Source organism: Bufo bufo, chromosome 3 (genome assembly GCF_905171765.1).
Source record: "Bufo bufo chromosome 3, aBufBuf1.1, whole genome shotgun sequence".
Taxonomy (NCBI): Eukaryota; Metazoa; Chordata; class Amphibia; order Anura; family Bufonidae; genus Bufo; species Bufo bufo.
The window spans coordinates 298,745,547-298,766,150 of NC_053391.1; positions in this window are offsets into that span (position 1 = coordinate 298,745,547).

Here is a 20,604-nt window from a genome sequence, read left to right on the forward strand (position 1 = left end):
GTGTAATATACCTAAAATATAATTTCTATATAATGCATTTGTATTGTGCAGCATTTGTGTGCGGTTCTGCTGAGAAACCGGAGCTACACAGAGGGATAAACGTCATTGGAACAACTAATTGCAACAGGTGTAATATAACAGTTGCCCCCAAAAGCATCTGATTGAGGCAGGGGTGTGATATACCTAGAATATAAATTCTATAGAGTGCATTCGTATTTTGCAGCATTTGTATGCGGTTCTGCTGCGATACCGCAGCTATACAGAGGGACAAACATCATTGGAACAACTAATTGCAACTGGTGTGATATACCAGCTACCCCCAAAAAAATCTGATTGAGGCAGGGGTTTGATATACCTTCTATAGAGTGAATTTATATTATGCAGCATTTGTGTGCGGTTCTGCTAAGATATTGTAACTATACAGAGGGACAAACGTCATTAGAACAACTAATTGCAACTGGTGTGATATACCAGTTGCCACCCAAAAAATCTGATTAAGTCAGGGGTTTGATATACCTAGAATATTATTTCTATATAGTGAATTAGTATTTTTTAGCATTTGTGTGTGGTTTTGCTGAGTTACCACAGCTATACAGAGAGACAAACATAATTGGAACAAGTAATTGAAACTGGTGTGATATACCAGTTGCCACAAAAAAAATCTGATTGAGCCTGGGGTGCGATATACCTATAATCTAATGTCTATATACTGCATTTGTACTGCGCAGCATTTATTTGCGGTTATGCTGAGATACTGCAGCTATTCAGAGGGACAGACTTCATTGCAACAACTAATTGCAACTGGTGTGATATGACAGTTGCCCCCCAAAAAAATCTGATTGAGGCAGTGGTGCGATACACCTAATATATAATTTCTTTATAGTGCATTTCTATTGTGCAGCATTTGTGTGCAGTTCTGCTGAGATACCGTAGCTATACAGAGGGACAAACGTCTTTGAAAAAACTAATTGCAACTGGTTTGATAAACCACTTGCCCCCAAAAAAATCTGATTGAGGCAGGGGTGCAATATACTTATAATACAGTCAGGTCCATAAATATTGGGACATCGACACAATTCTAACATTTTTGGCTCTATACACCACCACAATGGATTTGAAATGAAACGAACAAGACATGCTTTAACTGCAGACTGTCAGCTTTAATTTGAGGGTATTTACATCCAAATCAGGTGAACGGTGTAGGAATTACAACAGTTTGCATATGTGCCTCCCACTTGTTATGGAACCAAAAGTAATGGGACAGAATAATAATCATAAATCAAACTTTCACTTTTTAATACTTGGTTGTAAATCCTTTGCAGTCAATTACTGTCAGGGAACCAGGGGGGCCGTTTCGCTTCAGGTTCGCAGGCGCGGGCTACGGGTGCAGATGGCTCCTCCTATTCCTCCTGGCAGGACACCTGACGTCCATGTGGCCAGTGCACCTGCGCGAGTCGGACGCCGGGTGCGCATGCGCGGTACACAAGCCGCGTGTGCGGGGATACGAACGTAGTGCGCACGTGCCATCTCAGACTACAGGTGCTACTCAGGCTGGGGGAGGGCTTCGGCCTCCGTCACTTGCCCTCAGCCTTATGATTGGCTTCTGACTAAGGAAGCCTCCTGGTTGCCCGGCAACCAGGGGAGGCGGTCCTGGGTTCACTGTGTACTTAAAGCCAGTCAGAGCCTTGACTCATTGCTGAGTTATTCAACCTTATGGTGAACACCCAGCTCTTCCCTGTGAATCCGCTGTTTATCCTGACTTCCCAGCTACCGACTCCTTTCCTGTTCTCTCGATTACGATTTCTACTGCCTGCCACGACCCGGAACTGGAACCGACTACCCGATTGGATTGACCTCTTGTACTACGTTAATCTTTGGGATTATTTCATCCCTGCCAAGGGGTTCCACACCTGATCCACTTTTCCAGTCCTGACATAATAATTCAGCCAGAACCATGGAAACCGCAGGACCTGTGGACGGTGCCCCTTCTTTGTCCGAACAACTGACGATGGTGGCGCAAGCCCTTCAGGACATGTAGGCCAGCCATGCACACCTATTAGGGAGAATGCGTGCCCAGGAGCTGCGCCAGGCCCAGTTCACTGCACTACCACCCTCACCTCCTCCCGCTCTACGCACCTCACTAGAAGTAGTGAACAGTGAACCCGCCGTAGCCCTACCAGAACGCTTTGCTGGAGACAGGAGGAAATGCAGTTTGTTTATTATTTCTTGCGAGCTACTGTTCTCCTTGAAACCCCGCACTTACTCCTCGGACTACGTCAAAGTACGGACAGCTATCTCCCTGCTCACGGGACCCCCACAGACCTGGGCCCATCAGCTCCTGCAAACTGATAGCCCAGTGCTGTCCTCTTGGAGCTCCTTTGTTTCCACCATGCAGGCACTCTTTGATGACCCCCTGCGTGCTTCTACCTCTAAGGACACTCTCCATTCCTTTCGACAAGGAAGGCGTCCAGTGGAGGACTACATTACGGAGTTCCGGGAGATCGCACCAGATACCGGACTCAATGAAGTGGCCCTTATCGAACAGTTCTGGATCGGATTGTCGGACCAGTTAAAAGACGAACTCGCCCGTATCGGGGTCCCGGAGGTCCTGGAAGGGCTGATGAGCACGGTTACCCAACTGGACCGCCGTTTCCGGGAACGAAGGACGGAGAGACAGCACGCTCTGCCTCCTCCTGCACGGCGATCCAATCCTCTTCCAGTTTTAGTTCTTGGGCAATCCTCCACAGTGGGAGACCTCACCCCGGATGAACCAATACAGGTCGGAGTAGTCAGGGGTCCACTCTCAGCGGTTGAGAGGTCCAGAAGGCGGACTCTCAATCTCTGCCTCTACTGTGCCAAATTCGGGCATATGTTGAGGGTCTTTCCTGTCAAACCACCTACAGGTAGGACTGTCAGTTTCGCTGTGTTCTTGAACGTACCTGTATACAACGGTTCTTCTCATCTAACTCTATGTGTTTCTCTGCAGCTGAATGGAACTGGCCATGAACTTACGGCCCTAATCGATTCGGGCACCAGCAGCTGTTTCTTTGATTTCAAGCTTGCCACGCAGCTAGGAATAACCTTGCACCCAAAGGAACACCCATCCCGACTCCACATGGTGGACGGCAGTACATTAAAAACCGGACTTGTCTCCATGGAATCACACCCTCTTATCCTTTCCGTTGGTCGCCACCACCGTGAAGAAATCGTGTGGGACATCATACCCTCTTCTTTGTTTCCAGTTATCCTGGGCATCCCATGGCTTAGAAAGCACAACCCCCAAATAGACTGGGCCCTGGGACGTGTCACATTTCAGTCCTCCTATTGCATTTCCCACTGCATTTCCTCCACTCCTGACTCTCTGCTGGTCCTGGCCTCATCTCCTCGGGTATTACCCGATAAATACGAGGAATATGCGGATGTCTTTGAGAAAGCGGGGGCAGACACCTTACCTCCCCACAGACCCTACGACTGCCCCATTGATCTACTCCCCGGGGTCCCACTGCCATACGGACGGTTATACAACTTGTCTGAGCCCGAAACCCAGGCGCTGAGGGATTACATTGAGGAGAGCCTGGCGAAGGGCTTCATCCGCCCGTCCACCTCCCCAGTCGGTGCAGGTATCTTTTTTGTGGGGAAGAAGGATGGGGTCTTCGGCCCTGTGTGGACTACTGGGGCCTTAACAACATCACCAGGAAAAATAAATACCCTCTCCCTCTCATCCCTGATATCCTGGACCGAGTGAAGGATGCCAGAGTGTTCTCCAAGATCGACCTCCGAGGGGCCTACAATCTTTTGTGGATCCGTGAGGGCGATGAATGGAAGATGGCTTTTCGTTCCAGATTCTGTCATTATGAGTATCTGGTGATGCCCTTCGGGATGTGCAACGCCCCAGCTACCTTCCAAAGCTTTATCAACTATGTCTTCCGCAACCTTCTAGACACATACGTGGTAGTGTATCTGGATGACATCCTTATTTTTTCCCACACACTCCAGCAGCATGAGAGACATGTGAAGGTAGTCCTCCAGCGCCTTCAGACACATCGACTCTATGGGAAGTTGGAGAAAAGCATCTTTGAGGTTCCTTCTATTGAATTCTTGGGATACATACTGTCCCCCGGAAAAGTGGAGATGGATCCCAAGAAGGTTCAGACCATCCTAGAATGGCCTATCCCACGAAACCGACGAATGGTCCAACAGTTCATCGGTTTCGCAAATTTCTACCGTCGCTTCATCCGGAATTTCTCGGCCATATGCGCTCCTATTACGGTCCTAACCGGGAACAACGTTCCATTTGTATGGACCCCTGCCGCTCACTAGGCCTTCCAAACCCTCCAAAGGCTCTTCACACAAGCTCTGCTACTGGCGCAGCCTGACACTGCTCTCCCCTTCTACCTGGAGACAGATGCATCAGAGAAAGCCGTCGGGGCAGTTCTCTCCCAAAGACAAGGGGAGAAGCAACTTCTACACCCAGTGGCGTTATACTCCCGCAAGTTAACCAAGGCGGAACGCAACTACGATGTGGGCGAGAACGCACTGGAGGAGTGGCGGCATCTACTGGAGGGAGCCAAGCATCCGGTAACCGTCTATACTGATCACTGTAACCAAGAATATCTTTGTACTGCTAAGAGGTTATGGCCCCGGCAAGCCAGGTGGGCCCTCTTCTTTTCCCGCTTCACCCTTCAGATAAAATATCGTCCTGGATCAAAGAACGGGAAGGCCGATACCCTCTCCTGTCTTCATGACTCCAGTGCCGTGTTTTCGCCTCCAGAGACCATCCTTCCAGGCACCTATTTTCTGGCCACACAACATTCATTACTCGAAGAGATCTGACAAGCCGGCATGACCGTACCATCAGAAGCAGCACACCTGCCACAAAGGCAGGGTCTACGTTACCATCAGGGAAAGGTCTACGTGCCTACTTCCCATCAGGTGCCGATCCTGCAACATCATCACGACCACCCAGCCGCAGGTCACCGAGGAATACGCAATACCTTAGAGTACGTGCAGAGGCAGTTCTGGTGGCCTTCCCTAGCGGCGGATGTACGGTCCTTTGTGGGCTCATGCACTATCTGTGCCATGCACAAGAGACCCCACACCCGGCCAGTCGACCCACTACAACCTTTACCCGTGGCAACGGTGCCCTGGAGGGACCTCGCCATGGACTTCGTGGTGGACTTACCTCCTTCACAGGGCCACACTACGATCTTCGTTGTAGTAGATAGATGCACCAAGATGGCCCACTTTATCCCGACTACCGGCTTTCCAACGGCCCAACGTACCTCAAAATTGTTCCTACAGCACGTGTTCCGACTACATGGACTTCCCTTCTCTATTGTGTCTGATCGGGGTTCGCAGTTCACCTCCCATTTCTGGAGCCAATTTTGACGCTTCCTCCACATCACCCACAAACTGTCCTCTGCTTATCATCCGAAGTACAACGGACAGACGGAGAGGACGAACCAAACCTTGGAGCAGTATCTCCGCTGCTATTCGTCATACCTACAGGACGACTAGGTGGACCTTCTACCTCTGGCAGAATATGCATACAATCAACAGCAGCATACCTCTACGGGACTCTCACCCTTTTATGTGAATTACGGGTACCATCCCTTGATGCTTCCGGACCTTCCGGTGGACATTCCTGTACCTGAAGTAGCCCAGTGCCTCCGTCGTCTCCGGGGTTTGCTACGTATCCTAGTGCGGAAGCTCCGCACTACCCAGCAACAGCAAAAGACTCAGGCCGATCGGAGACGCACCGAGAGCCCCAAGTAATAGGGTATGGTTATCCTCTCAGCACCTCAAATTGACCTGCCCATCCAAGAAATTGGGTCCTCGCTATTTAGGACCATTCACCATCTCCTCAATGGTCAACGACGTCGCGGCGAGACTAAGCCTGCCCACTTCATTTAACATTCATCCGGTGTTTCATATATCACTACTGAAACCCTACCATGCCAACACCATTGTGGGCAGAGTGCCGGTACCACCCACTCCCATTCAGGTGGATAACAATGAATATGAAGTCCAGGGGATCTTGGACTCCCACAGGCGCCGTGGAGTCTTGAAATACTTTGTCCACTGGAAGGGATATGGGCCAGAGGAGCGTTCCTGGGAACCAGCAGGTAACCTTCATGCAGACGCCAAGATCCGCGCATTCCACAGGGCTCATCCTGATCGGCCATCCCAGGTTCGCATCCGGCGGCCGCTCCTTGGTGGGGGGCTCTGTCAGGGAACCAGGGGGGCCGTTTCGCTTCAGGTTCGCAGGAGCTGGCGGCAGGTGCAGATGGCTCCTCCTCTTCCTCCTGGCAGGACACCTGATGTCGATGTGGCCAGTGCGCCTGCGCGAGTCGGACGCCAGGTGCGCGTGCGAGGTACACAAGCCGCGCGTGTGCGCAGGGATACAAACGTAGTGCGCGCGCGCCATCTCAGACTACAGGTGCTACTCAGGCTGGGGGAAGGGCTTCGGCCTCCTTCACTTTCCCTCAGCCTTATGATTGGCTTCTGACTAAGGAAGCCTCCTGGTTGCCCGGGAACCAGAGGAGGCGGTCCTGGGTTCACTGTGTACTTAAAGCCAGTCAGAGCCTTGACACATTGCTGAGTTATTCAACCTTATGGTGAACACCCAGCTCTTCCCTGTGAATCTGCTGTTTATCCTGACTTCCCAGCTAGACATCACCAGACGCTGGGTTTCATCCCTGGTGATGCTCTGCCAGGCCTCTACTGCAACTGTCTTCAGTTCCTGCTTGTTTTTGGGACATTTTCCCTTCAATTTTGTCTTCAGCAAGTGAAATGCATACTCAATCGGATTCAGGTCAGGTGATTGATTTGGCCATTGCATAACATTACACTTCTTTTCCTTAAAAAACTCTTTGGTTGCCTTTGCATTATGCTTTAGGTCATTGTCCATCTGCACTGTGAAGCTCCGTCCAATGAGTTCTGAAGCATTTGACTGAATATGAGCAGATAATATTGCCCGAAAAACTTCAGAATTCATCCTGCTGATTTTGTCAGCAGTCACATCATCAATAAATACAAGAGAACCAGTTCCATTAACAGCCATACATGCCCACGCCATGACACTACCACCACCATGCTACACTGATGAGGTAGTATGCTCAGGATCATGAGCAGTTCCTTTCCTTCTCCATACTCTTCTCTTCCCATCACTCTGGTACAAGTTGATCTTGGTCTCATCTGTCCATAGGATGTTGTTCCAGAACTGTGAAGGCTTTTTTAGATGTCGTTTGGCAAACTCGAATCTGGCCTTCCAGTTTTTGAGGCTCACCAATGATTTACATCTTGTGGTGAACCCTCTGTATTCACTCTGGTGAAGTCTTCTCTTGTTGTTGACTTTGACACACATACACCTACCTCCTGGAGAGTGTTCTTGGTCTGGCCAACTGTTGTGAAGGGTGTTTTCTTCGCCAGGGAAAGAATTCTTCGGTCATCCACCACAGTTGTTTTCCATGGTCTTTCCCGGGTCTTTTGGAGTTTCTGAGCTCACCGGTGCGTTCCTTCTTTTTAAGAATGTTCCAAACAGTTGTTTTGGCCACGCCTAATGTTTTTGCTATCTCTATGATGGGTTTGTTGTGTTTTTTTAGCCTAATGATGGCTTGCTTCACTGATAGTGACAGCTCTTTGGATCTCATCTTGAGAGTTGACAGAAACAGATTCCAAATGCAAATAGCACGCTTGAAATGAACTCTGGACCTTTTATCTGCTCATTGTAATTGGGATAATGAGGAAATAACACACACCTGGCCATGGAACAGTTGAGAAGCCAATTGTCCCATTACTTTTGGCCCCTTAACAAGTGGAAGAACATATGCAAACTGTTGTAATTCCTACACCGTTCACCTGATTTGGATGTAAATATCCTCAAATTAAAGCTGACAGTCTGCAGTTAAAGCGCATCTTTTTGTTTCATTTCAAATCCATTGTGGTGGTGTATAGAGCAAAAAATTTTACAATTGTGTCAATGTCCCAATATTTATGGACCTGACTGTATAATTTCTATATAGTGGATTTGTATTGTGCAGTATTTGTGTGCGGTTCTGCTGAGAAACCGGAGCTATACAGAGGGACAAACGTCTTTGACACAACTAATTGCAACTGGTGTGATATACCAGTTACCCCCAAAAAAATCTGAATGAGGCGGGGGTTTGATATAACTAGAATATAACTTCTATAGAGTACATTTGTATTGTGCAGCATTTGTGGGGTTCTGCTGAGATACCGCAGCTATACAGAGGGACAAAAGTCATTGGAACAACTAATTGCAACTGGTGTGATATACCAGTTACCCCCAAAAAAATCTTAGACAGGGGTTTGATATATCTAGAATATAATCTCCATAGAGTGCAATTGTATCGTGCAGCATTTGTGTGCGGTTCTGCTGAGATACCGCAGCTATACAGAGGGACAAACGTCATTGGAACAACTTATTGCAACTGGTATGATATAACAGTTGCTTACCCAAAAATCTAAGGGAGGCAAAGATATATACCTAGAATATAAATTCTATATAGTGCATTCGTATTTTGCAGCATTTGTGTGCGGTTCTGCTAAGATACCGCAGTTATGGGGGGGGGGCGGAGCTAGCGCCGGACTGTGATGGTCGCATAGTCAGGAGCTCTCCGTACTGATTCCTGCACAGCACCAGCTAACGCTAGCCGACAGACGAGACGATGGTTAAAATCGGTAACCCAAGATCCGGGGATAACCCTAGTGCCCCCAAACCTCTAAATATAAGTGGAGACATGGACAAATTTATAAAAAAGGCTGCCGCTACAGTAGCGGCCAGAGAAACTAAAATGGCGCCGGCCGCATCACATAGGGCGCGAGATCGTTCCCCTGAAATGTCCGAGGGGGAAAGCGATACGGAGGACTCCCATGGCAAGACAGCTCTCCCCATCACCCGTCGCTTTTTGAAACAATCTCTCAGTAAGGCGATGGAACCGATACTGAGTGAGTTAACGGCCCTCCGCCATGATATGCACCACATTGGTGACAGAGTTGTAGCCCTAGAGTCCCGCCAAACTGCAGTTCTGGAACACCAGTCAGCCACGGCCTCCTCCCTACAGAAATGCCGCACTTACCTGAACGAGCTCCACAATGCTGTGGAAGATCAGGAAAACAGGGGGCGCAGAAACAACCTGCGCTTCAGGGGAGTGCCGAAGACCGTTGATGCAGCTAACATCCCGGCAGCGGTGATTGAGATATGCAGCTCTATTTTGGGCCCAGATATGCCCATAGAGATTACAGTGGAAAGGGCGCATCGGGCCTTGCGACCCAAACCCAAAGCTACAGAGCCACCAAGAGATATCATATGTCGGTTCCTCAATTTCCAAACCAAGACGGCAATACTGGAAGCCGCAAGAAATACATCCGATATGTCTTATGAGGAAACTCCTATATCAGTCTACCAAGACCTGGCCCCATCAACCCTCAAGAAAAGGAGAAGTATGAAACCCCTGACGGATTGGCTCAGAACAAAGAAGACGCCATATAGATGGACCTTTCCATTCGGGATATCATTTTTCTATGAGGGACGCCGCCTTACCATTTCTTCCTTTTTGGATTTAGCTGGAGCATATGAGCATCTGCAGATTCCTCCGCTCCCTATAGAAAACTGGGAACTCTACCAAGATCTCACTGACTTGCCAGAAGTGCCTAGGATTTCGCCCTTTGAGCCACCACACACTCCGAGATCCCAGAAGATCAAGCGCAAGACCAATCAGTTGACGCCATAGCTCTGGGTTAATCAACTAGAACCTGTTTGTCAGAGATCTCGTAACTGCTTAAGTAACCTATATTAATTCCTTTTCTCTCTTATCCGATACCTCTTACCGTGCATAATGTTCTCCCTTCTATATCTTTTCCCTTCCCCCCCCCCTTGTATGAGTCTTCTAATTCCCCCTGATATCTTGATTCTATCTGTCTCCTTGCCTCACGGTTGAGGCTGTATCAATGTGCTGTGAGGATCACAATAGGGTTGATAATCCTTTTCCCCCTTTGCGATCCTTATTATGCCTCTTAAAACGACCCACACAAATGGGCCTTATTGTTCTAAAGTTCATTTAACATTCTTCTGTTATTTTGTTTACTTTTGGTTAAAGGTACTTATGTCTGTCAGACCAACTCGCACGACATTACGGAAAAACTCTCTGGCTCCTGCCTCACCTTCCCGGATATATAGCTTCAGCAGAAATAAAGAGCAATATCAAGAGCAATAGATTGGCTTAGAACACCCAATCCTAAATCTTGGGTAGCGATGGAGCAAGACTTTGTAGGTCAACCCTTTCGGTCACTTCTGTTAGGGAACTCCAGTCTGAATAAAATCCCCTCCTGTTCATTTCCAATAATACAAGCTTCCCTTAATGCATGGAAGCATCTCCAATCCTCGCATTGCGCAATACCCTTCCCATCACCGACTCTATCGGTGGGGGATGTTTTAGGCACTTCTCTCCCAGTAATAAGAGACTGCACTCCACGAGACATTAGAGAATCTACTATCTCCATTTTTGCCCTTCATCAGTCTGAGGATACCCTCCCCACAATTAAAGAGATCCAAACTAAACTTAACCCCCGTAAACAGTTTTTACCAGCCATCCTATATCTTCACTCTTATGTTTCACTACACATTTCTAGTAGGGATCAGCTTAGACCCTTGGTTTGGGTTGAATCGCTTTTCGCCCACCCTAACCCACCAAAAAAGTTAATCTCACAATTATACAGAAAACTTAACAACCCTCCGTCATTAGTCAAACCAGCTTTTATTAGAAACTGGGAAAAAGACCTGAGCCTTGATTTCACATTGCCCAACTTACCAAAGATACTTCTTTCTCCGCACAAGTCATATCGCTGTGTGCGTATACAGGAGAATGGGTATAAACTCTTAACCAGATGGTACAGAACGCCAGATGTGACATCTCTTTACTCAGACACAGCGACGGACCAATGTTGGAGATGCCTTGAGGATAGAGGGTCATTCTTTCACATATGGTGGTCCTGTCCCATAATCAACAAATGGTGGAAATCCATATTTGACTTAAGCAATTTGATTTGTCACACAAATATACAGATGTCCCCTTCACTAGCTTTACTCAATATAGATATCAACACAACGCCCCCACATCCCTCCTTTCTATTTAGACAATTATTGATTGCTGCACGCTTATTAGTACCTAAACTCTGGTTATCAACCTCTACTCCATCTTTGGAACAATGGAAACTGAAGGTTGACCAACTATTCAGGTTTGAGGAGATTTCCTCTTGGAAACTCGGACTCACAACACATTCTCTAAACAATGGAAGAAGTGGTCTGAATACAGACACCCTAGCCGAGATAACTAATTTTACGACTATACAAACTTTCATTAACATAGGTGCCCTGTCCCCTGTTAAGACTCCTCATGTAATGCGAAAGGTTGAGAAGACTTCTACCACTTACTAGATGGGTTATACAGGGAGTGCAGAATTATTAGGCAAGTTGTATTTTTGAGGATTCATTTTATTATTGAACAACAACCATGTTCTCAATGAACCCAAAAAACTCATTAATATCAAAGCTGAATATTTTTGGAAGTAGTTTTTAGTTTGTTTTTAGTTTTAGCTATTTTAGGGGGATATCTGTGTGTGCAGGTGACTATTACTGTGCATAATTATTAGGCAACTTAACAAAAAACAAATATATACCCATTTCAATTATTTATTTTTACCAGTGAAACCAATATAACATCTCAACATTCACAAATATACATTTCTGACATTCAAAAACAAAACAAAAACAAATCAGTGACCAATATAGCCACCTTTCTTTGCAAGGACACTCAAAAGCCTGCCATCCATGGATTCTGTCAGTGTTTTGATCTGTTCACCATCAACATTGCGTGCAGCAGCAACCACAGCCTCCCAGACACTGTTCAGAGAGGTGTACTGTTTTCCCTCCTTGTAAATCTCACATTTGATGATGGACCACAGGTTCTCAATGGGGTTCAGATCAGGTGAACAAGGAGGCCATGTCATTAGATTTTCTTCTTTTATACCCTTTCTTGCCAGCCACGCTGTGGAGTACTTGGACGCGTGTGATGGAGCATTGTCCTGCATGAAAATCATGTTTTTCTTGAAGGATGCAGACTTCTTCCTGTACCACTGCTTGAAGAAGGTGTCTTCCAGAAACTGGCAGTAGGACTGGGAGTTGAGCTTGACTCCATCCTCAACCCGAAAAGGCCCCACAAGCTCATCTTTGATGATACCAGCCCAAACCAGTACTCCACCTCCACCTTGCTGGCGTCTGAGTCGGACTGGAGCTCTCTGCCCTTTACCAATCCAGCCACGGGCCCATCCATCTGGCCCATCAAGACTCACTCTCATTTCATCAGTCCATAAAACCTTAGAAAAATCAGTCTTGAGATATTTCTTGGCCCAGTCTTGACGTTTCAGCTTGTGTGTCTCGTTCAGTGGTGGTCGTCTTTCAGCCTTTCTTACCTTGGCCATGTCTCTGAGTATTGCACACCTTGTGCTTTTGGGCACTCCAGTGATGTTGCAGCTCTGAAATATGGCCAAACTGGTGGCAAGTGGCATCTTGGCAGCTGCACGCTTGACTTTTCTCAGTTCATGGGCAGTTATTTTGCGCCTTGCTTTTTCCACACGCTTCTTGCGACCCTGTTGACTATTTTGAATGAAACGCTTGATTGTTCGATGATCATTCGCTTCAATTTTAAGAGTGCTGCATCCCTCTGCAAGATATCTCACTATTTTTGACTTTTCTGAGCCTGTCAAGTCCTTCTTTTGACCCATTTTGCCAAAGGAAAGGAAGTTGCCTAATAATTATGCACACCTGATATAGGGTGTTGATGTCATTAGACCACACCCCTTCTCATTACAGAGATGCACATCACCTAATATGCTTAATTGGTAGTAGGCTTTCGAGCCTATACAGCTTGGGGTAAGACAACATGCATAAAGAGGATGATGTGGTCAAAATACTCATTTGCCTAATAATTCTGCACGCAGTGTAAAGGGTAGTATAGTACTTATATTTGCTTATCTTTATATGTAAGTAACCCTATTTATAGGGATATTGCTTTGATGTATAATGGCACTTATGTCGTGCTTGAGATATATATGTATGATGCATTCATATGTTCCTTGATATATATGATACATTTATATGTACCTTGTTATGTTATGTTTTATTATTTTAAATAAAAAATTTTGAACAAAAAAAAAAAGATACCGCAGTTATAAAGAGTGACAAACATCATTGGAACAACTAATTGAAACTGGTGTGATGTAACAGTTGCCCCCCAAAAAATCTTATTGAGGCAGTGGTGCGATATACCTAGAATATAATTTCTATGTAGTACATTTGTATTGTGCAGCATTTGTGTGCGGTTATGCAGAGATACTGCAGCTATACAGAGAGCCAAACGTCATTAGAACAACTAATTGCAACTGGTGTGATATAACAGTTGCCCCCCAAAAAATCTGATTGAGGCAGGGGTTTGATATACCTGTAATATAATTTCTATAGAGTGCATTTCTACTGTGCAGCATTTGTGTGCGGTTCTGTTGAGATACTGCAGCTATACAGAGGGACAAACGTCATTTGAACAACTAATTGCAACTGGTGTGATATAAAAGTTGCCCCACAAAAATCTGATTGAGGTAGGGGTTATATATACCTATAATATAATTTCTATAGAGGGCATTTATATTGTTTAGCATTTGTGTGTGGTTCTGCTGAGATACCGCAGCTATACAGAGGGACAAACGTCATTTGAACAACTAATTGCAACTGGAGTGATATAACAGTTGCCCCCCAAAAAATCTGATTGAGGCGGGGGTGCAATATACCTATAATATAATTTCTATATAGTGCTTTTTTTATTGTGCAGCATTTGTGTGCGGTTCTGCTCAGAAACTGGAGCTATACAGAGGTACAAACATCATTGGAACAACTAATTGCAACTGGTGTGCTATAACAGTTGCCCCCCAAAAAATCTGATTGAGGCAGAGGTACTATATACCTAGAATAAATTTTCTATGTAGTGCATTTGTATTGTGCATCCAATTGTGTGCGGTTCTGCTTAGATACCGTAGCTATATAGAGGGACAAACATCATTTGAACAACTAATTGCAACTGTTGTGATATACCAGTTGCCCCCAAAAATCTGATTGAGGCAGGGGTTTGATATACCTCTAATATAATATCTATAGAGTGCATTTATATTGTTTACCATTTGTATGCGGTTCTGCTGAGATACCGCAGCTATACAGAGGGACAAACATCATTTGAACAACTAATTGCAACTGAAGTGATATAACAGTTGCCCCCCAAAAAATCTGATTAAGGCAGTGGTGTGATATAACTATAATATAATTTCTATATAGTGCATTTGTATTCTGCAGCATTTGTCTGCGGTTCTGCTGAGAAACCGGAGCTACACAGAGGGTTAAACGTCATTGGAACAACTAATTGCAACTGGTGTTATATACCAGTTACCCCAAAAAAATCTGATTGAGGCAGAGCTTTGATATACCTTGAATATAAATTCTATATAGTGCATACGTATTTTGCAGCATTTGTGTGAGGTTCTGCTGAGATACCGTAGCTATATACAGAGGGACAAACATAATTGGAACAACTAATTGCAACTGGTGTGATATACCAGTTGCCCCCAAAAAAATCTGATTGAGGCAGGGGTTTGATATACCTATATTATAATTTCTATATAGTGAATTTGTATTTTGCAGCATTTGTGTGCGGTTCTGCTGATACCGCAGCTATACAGAGGGACAAACGTCATTTCAACAACTAATTGCAACTGGTGTGATATAACAGTTGCTTCCAAAAAAATCTGATTGAGGCAGGGGTGCAATATACTTAGAATATAATTTCTATATTGTGCATTTGTATTGTGCAGCATTTGTGTGCGGTTCTGCTGAGAAATCGTAGCTACACAGAGGGATAAACGTCATTTGAACAACTAATTGCAACTGGTGTGGTATAACAGTTACCCCAAAAAAAAATCATATTGAGGCAGGAGTTTGATATACCTAGAATTTAGTGCATTTGTATTTTGCAGCATTTGTGTGTGGTTCTGCTGAGATACCGCAGCTATACAGAGGGACAAACACTTTTGGAACAACTAATTGCAACTGTTGTGATATAACAGTTGCCCCCCAAAAAATCTGATTGAGTCAGTGGTTTGATTTACCTATAATATAATTTCTATAGAGTGCATTTACAGTCAGGTCCATAAATATTGGGACATTGACAGAATTCTAACATTTTTGGCTCTATACACCACCACAATGGATTTGCAATGAAACGAACAAGATGTGCTTTAACTGCAGATTTTATTGCAACAGGAGGCTCTCTGTCACCGCCAGCTCTCTGAGAAGGTCTGACAGACGTTCTTCTGTACCTCTTGCATGATGTTCTTTGTTTTGGTTTCACTTTGTCATTTCCTTTCCTTCTCCCAGCTGTCATCTATTTACACTGATTGCCTCCCTTTATATTCCCTCCCATACTGCCTCACTTTGAGGTTTATACTACTTCCTGGATTGTGTTCACTGCTGGAGGCTTCAATTGCTGATTCCTCAGATAAGTCTTTTTCCTTCATTTGTGTTTCCGTGCTGGCTTGATTTTAGGTGACTGGCAATAGAAGATTGGCACACTCATACATGCGGAGCCCCACGGAGTCTAAACACTTTATTATAACTGTATCTAATATAATACAATAAAATACAATAAAAATGTACATGTAATAAAATATAAAAAAATAAAATTGGATTAAACAGTAGATTCAGTTACTCCCAATGTAATTCGGGTTTAGATATTGATATAAACAGGTATCTGCAAAGGTTGCAAATGCCCTGGGTATTTCTTTAATATAGCCTACTCTGCTGGTATACAGGCGGCTATGATTGCACATAGATTATGGCTACTATCTTAACAAACGTGTTGTTTCTATATCTGGTTGTTATATGTCACAATAGTTGAAATAAGAATACACTCAGTTGTAGATATCTATTGTATCTCAGTAGCGAAACAATGGCACACAAATATATGCTGCTACTTATCGATGCAGTCCATATGTTTCCCAAATGCTCTGTAATTAGTTCTCATGAGAATGTTCGCAAAATTTCACATAGACTTTCGTTTAAATTTTCGTTCGAAAAAAAACGGCATGAAAAAATCGGCACAAAAAAATCACATGAGATAGTCTCCTACAGGCAGGAACCTTACTGGTAGTATTTCGCAGGGTGTAAATCAAAGTCAGTACTAATAACCCACACTCGTGGGCTTACCTTCCCTTTTATTCGGCTGTTTTTTTCGAGTTGTTGTTAATTCCGATTGCAGGCCGGCGTCCCGGTTTTTGCTATGTCGGCATCTCGATAGTCTGTGTGTCACATGGGTTGTGTTCCCAGTGATAGTTTCCAGCTGATTTGAGGTAGGTATGTGCAAAGCGTCTTTTTTTCGAATCCTCGATATCCTTTATGGTTAACAGTGCCTGTCCAATCAGAGTTCAAATCTTTAAGGGGTGAAGCAGTCACCAGACGCGTTTCGGGGATAACTCTCCCCTTCCTCAGTGGCAATCTTCTATTGACAGTTACTTAAATTGAAGGGTGAATTCATCAGATTGTGCACCTCCCGTGACTGTGTGGCTAGTGAGCTATTTCCAAGATAATTTACCTTGATTCCAGGGGACCCTGACTCCCTCCGTATTTAGTGCAGGGAGCCGGTGGTCGTGTCTAGAGATGTCGCAAACATAACATTTTCCGTTCGCGAAAGGCGAACGCGAATTTCCGCAAGTGTTCGCGAACGGGCGAACCGGGCGAACCGGGCGAACCGGGCGAACCGCCATAGACTTCAATAGGCAGGCGAATTTTAAAACCCACAGGGACTCTTTCTGGCCACAATAGTGATGGAAAAGTTGTTTCAAGGGGACTAACACCTGGACTGTGGCATGCCGGAGGGGGATCCAAGGCAAAACTCCCATGGAAAATTACGTAGTTGACGCAGAGTCGGGTTTTAATCCATAAAGGGCATAAATGACCTAACAATCCTAAAAAAAATTTTAACAACGTGGTTTAACCCCTTAAGAACTCAGCCCTATTTCACCTTAAGGACTTGGCCATTTTTTGCAAATCTGACCAGTGTCACTTTAAGTGCTGATAACTTTAAAACACTTTGACTTATCCAGGCCATTCTGAGATAGTTTTTTCGTCACATATTGTACTTCATGACACTGGTAAAATAAAGTCAAAAAAATTGATTTTTTTTCATAAAAAAATACCTAATTTACCCAAAAATTTGAAAAATTTGCAAATTTAAAAGTTTCAGTTTCTCTACTTCTGTAATACATAGTAATTCCCCCAAAAATTGTGATGACTTTACATTCCCCATATGTCTACTTCATGTTTGAATTATTTTGGGAATGATATTAAATTTTTTTGGGATGTTACAAGGCTTAGAAGTTTAGAAGCAAATCTTGAAATTTTTCTGAAATTTACAAAAACCCAATTGTTAGGGACCACTACAGGTCTGAAGTCACTTTGCGAGGCTTACATAATAGAAACCGCCCAAAAAATGACCCCATTCTATAAACTACACCCCTCAAGGTATTCAAAACTGATTTTACAAACTTCGTTAACCCTTTAGGTGTTGCACAAGAGTTATTGGCAAATGGGGATGAAATTTGAGAATTTAATTTTTTTGCCTAATTTTCCATTTTAGCCCATTTTTTCCACTAACAAAGCAAGGGTTAACAGCCAAACAAGACTGTATCTTTTTTGCCCTGACTCTGCCGTCTACAGAAACACCCCATATGTGGCCGTAAACTACTGTACGGGCACACGGTAGGGCGTAGAGGGAAAGGTGCGCCGTATGGTTTTTGGAAGCCAGATTTTGCTGGACTGGTTTTTTGACACCATGTCCCATTTGAAGCCCCCCTGATGCACCCCTAGAGTAGAAACTCCATAAAATTGACCCCATCTAAGAAACTACACCCCTCAAGGTATTCAAAACTGATTTTACAAACTTTGTTAACCCTTTAGGTGTTGCACAAGATTTAATGGAAAATAGAGATACAATTTCAAAATTTCACTTTTTTGGCAGATTTTCCATTTTAATATATTTTTTCTAGTTACAAAGCAAGGGTTAACAGCCAAACAAAACTCATTATTTATGGCCCTGATTCTGTAGTTTACAGAAAGACCCCATATGTGGTCGTAAACTGCTGTACGGGCACACGGCAGGGTGCAGAAGGAAAGGAATGCCATACGGTTTTTGGAAGGCAGATTTTGTTGTTGTTTTTTTACACCATGTCCCATTTGACGCCCCCCTGATGCACCCCTAGAGTAGAAACTCCAAAAAAGTGACCCCATTTTAGAAACTACGGGATAGGGTGGCAGTTTTGTTGGTACTAGATTAGGGTACATATGATTTTTGTTTGCTCTATATTACACTTTTTTGTGCGGCAAGGTAACAAGAAATAGCTTTTTTGGCAAGTTTTTTTGTTGTTATTTACAACATTCATCTGACAGGTTAGATCATGTGGTAATTTTATAGAGCAGGTTGTCACGGACGCAGCGATACCTAATATGTATACAATTTTTTTTTATTTATGTAAGTTTTACACAATGATTTCATTTTTAAAACAAAAAAATGTTTTAGTGTCTCCATAGTCTAAGAGCCATAGTTTTTTCAGTTTTTGGGCGATTATCTTAAGTAGGGTCTCATTTTTTGCGGGATGACATGGCGATTTGACACTATTTTGGGGTGCATATGACTTTTTGATCGCTTGCTATTACACTTTTTGTGACGTAAGATGACAAAAAATGGCTTTTTTTACACCGTTTTTATTTTTATTTTTTTACGGTGGTCATTTATTTAAGTTTTACACAATGATTTCATTTTTGAAAACCTAAAAAATCATGTTTTAGTGTTTCCATAGTCTAAGAGCCATAGTTTTTTCAGTTTTTGGGCGATTATCTTGGGTAGGGTATGATTTTTGCGGGATGAGATGACGGTTTGATTGGTAATATTTTGGCGTACATGCGACTTTTTTGATCACTTTTATTACCTTTTTTGGGAAGTAAGGTGGGCAAAATTTCAATTTCCTCATAGTTTTTATTTTTTTATTTTTATGGCGTTCACCGTGCGGGGAAAGTAACATGACCGTTTTATAGATCAGGTCGTTACGGACGCGGCGATACCAAACATGTGTAGGGAATTTTATTTTTTTCATTTTTAATCAGTGATAAATGTGTTTTTTGATTTTTACTTTTTTTACTCTGCACAGATGTCAGCCGTTTATACCAGGGTGTCAGCAATGTGCTGACACCCTGGTATACCCACTGGACACAAACGAATTTTCAAGAGGAGACGGGCAGGGGATCGCGATCCCGCCTCCCGCACCGCCCCCACCGCCCACAAACAACCCCCCCTGCACCACCCGCCGGCAAAAAATCATGCAGGGGTGCAGGGGGCGTGCAAAATCAATATTTTAGGCACACTAAAGTTTCTGATCCCGCGGGGATCAGAAACTGCAGAAAGCGCAGCAAACTGCAGGTCTGAATTGACCTGCGATTTGCGGCGATCGCCGATACGGGGGTCACATGACCCCCCCTGGCATTGTGACAGGATGCCGGCTGAATGATTTCAGCCGGCATCCTGTTCGGATTAACCCCCGCAGCTCCGCAATCTCGATTTAAACTTATGACGTACCGGTACGCCCTGAGTCCTTAAGGATTCGGGAAATAGGGCGTACCGGTACGCCCTAATTCCTTAAGGGGTTAAAACATCCAGTGTGTGTATACGATCAGGTATGATGTTGTGTCGATCAGGTAGTGTAAGGGTTACGCCCGCTTCACAGACATTGACAGACCAAACTCCCCTTTTAATGCACCGCAAACTCCCCATTTGCACAAGGTTGGATACCAAGCTAGCCATGTCCCGTTGATGTCATTAAAAGGTTTCTTCCTCCACCCAGCCACGTACAACACCAAGGGTCCCCGAAAGGTGAATTGAATTGATTTTTCGAACGGGTAAATGGTTAAAAAAAACGCTGGCTCCCTCCCCTTTGTTTGAATCCACTGCATCTGTGCAATTTACTGTCACACCCGATATGAGTGGTATTTTCTGTAGTACTATTCTCATCAGTTTAATCCCTGTTACGTCCCCAATCTGGGGTCCATTTATTAAATGGATTTTTCGAACGGGGAGATGGTTAAAAAAACGCTGGCTCCCTCCCCTTTGTTTGAATCCATGCCACGGTCACTGCGTCTGCGCCGTGCAATTTACTGTCACACCCGATATGAGTGGTATTTTATGTAGTTCTCGCTTCTCATCAGTTTAATCCCTGTTACGTCCCCAATCTGGGGTCCATTTATTAAATTGATTTTTCGAACGGCGAGATGGTTAAAAAAACGCTGGCTCCCTCCCCTTTGTTTGAATTTACGCCACGGTCACTGCGTGTAACGGTCGCGTACACACACACACAGGGGGGAGGGAAGTGACCACTTGCATTCAGAAGCGCCATCTCACACTGAACGCCGTAATCTCAGATATCGTGAGATTTCGGGCG